The 1,539-nt window shown below is 34.9% G+C and overlaps 1 long non-coding RNA gene across 1 annotated transcript; it reads right to left on the bottom strand.

Moving 5' to 3' along the window:
* Positions 1–227: 227 nt before the first annotated feature.
* On the bottom strand, positions 228–1,109 carry LOC110936920. Its single transcript, XR_002590405.2, has 2 exons — positions 991–1,109; positions 228–413 (listed from the first exon to the last, which is right to left on the bottom strand). It is a non-coding gene; the product is annotated as an uncharacterized LOC110936920 (long non-coding RNA).
* Positions 1,110–1,539: the final 430 nt, after the last annotated feature.

Below are 1,539 nucleotides of genomic sequence, written 5' to 3'. Positions count from 1 at the left end.
TCAGTATTCATCATTATTAGTAATCTCTCACATACTTACTTATATTAAATCTTACCTTTCGGTCTTGATCGAGTCTTGGATTGTACGGGTCATTAGTCACAAGAGCACACAGGTTTGAGTTCAAGTACTCACTCATTTGTACTTGATTTCGCTCAAACCTAGGCTCTGATACCAACTTGTAACGCCCTAACACATTTTAACCTAAGATTCGCAGGTGAAAACGCATATGTAAAATTTCTTTCATGATACTCTTCAATTCACTTAAATACATTAATCTCTTTTTATAAATTAATGAAAACTAACATACATATATCAAATTAAGTGACCACATACACACCCACGTACAATCCATGACTTGACTCGATCTTCGACCGCGTACACTTCTTGATGAAATTTCCATAACCCTGTACAGCCTGCAGTCACCACATTCAATCACATCATTAGGAGCCGGTGACATAATACAAATAATCTTAACACATGCATAATAAAGCGTCAACATATCATGATTTCTCTTATACTAGCCCCATCATCCATCCATTCGATCACTCGCATCGGATTGCGGAGTCAACCTTCTCTTCCATAGTTACGTGCCTATACTTCACATTAATTCTCAATAGGAAAACGGTTAGTATCATTAGCTTCCCTTCATATGAACATGTCCTCAAATACCCATAACTCAACTTATTCATTCAAGCATATAATTAAATACCCACTCAAACACGTATTCAATTTCTATCCATACACGTACTTGTAATTTACATCCTACATGTATAACTCCTTAATTCGCCTTTATGCATAATTCATTATGTAAGTTCCCCTTTCTTACCCAAACTTAATCGAATCCCTTTCTTAACCACTTTCAACCCATTACCACTAAAACTTATCTTAGTAATAATCATTCATTCATATCTTCTTACAGTACATTCAATAATTACCATATTTCATAAATACCTTACCAAACAAAAAGGGGTAAGTTCGGAGTTCACTTACCTCGTGCGTCCGAGTTCAAGCATAGCTTCCGTGTTTATTTTTGGCCCGTTGCCCTTCCATGCTTGTGTCCATGTTGACATGACTCCTATCCGTACATGCTATCACATTCATCATAACATGATTAGCATACATGAGCATACATATCTTTTAATGAAGGTTTCTAGCCATATCATGTTATCAAACTAATTTCCCACTTGTAATTCATTCAAAACACATTCCTTATACAAATCTATTATCTAGTACATCATCATCACATACTACATACATTTATTCATTATTAGCATACAATCTCACTTATCATTTCTCTTAAGCATTTCATCAAACACCTGGTGCGCGTATCACTTTCTAAGCATAATGCACAAGTGCTTTAAGCATATTCTTCCTTATTTCATCTTATGAACCATTACATTCAAGCAAAATCTCATAATCATGAATTCTACATCAAGTTTATCTATCTTAGCCTATCATACAATACCCTATACATCACAAGATCACACTATAACATCTTCAAGTTCATCATGATCATCATCTTCACACTCATGCAATGGG

Source organism: Helianthus annuus, chromosome 1, assembly GCF_002127325.2.
Source record: "Helianthus annuus cultivar XRQ/B chromosome 1, HanXRQr2.0-SUNRISE, whole genome shotgun sequence".
Classification (NCBI taxonomy): Eukaryota; Viridiplantae; Streptophyta; class Magnoliopsida; order Asterales; family Asteraceae; genus Helianthus; species Helianthus annuus.
The sequence above is the reverse complement of the archived record's forward strand: the minus strand, read 5'-3'. Positions and strand labels throughout refer to the sequence as shown.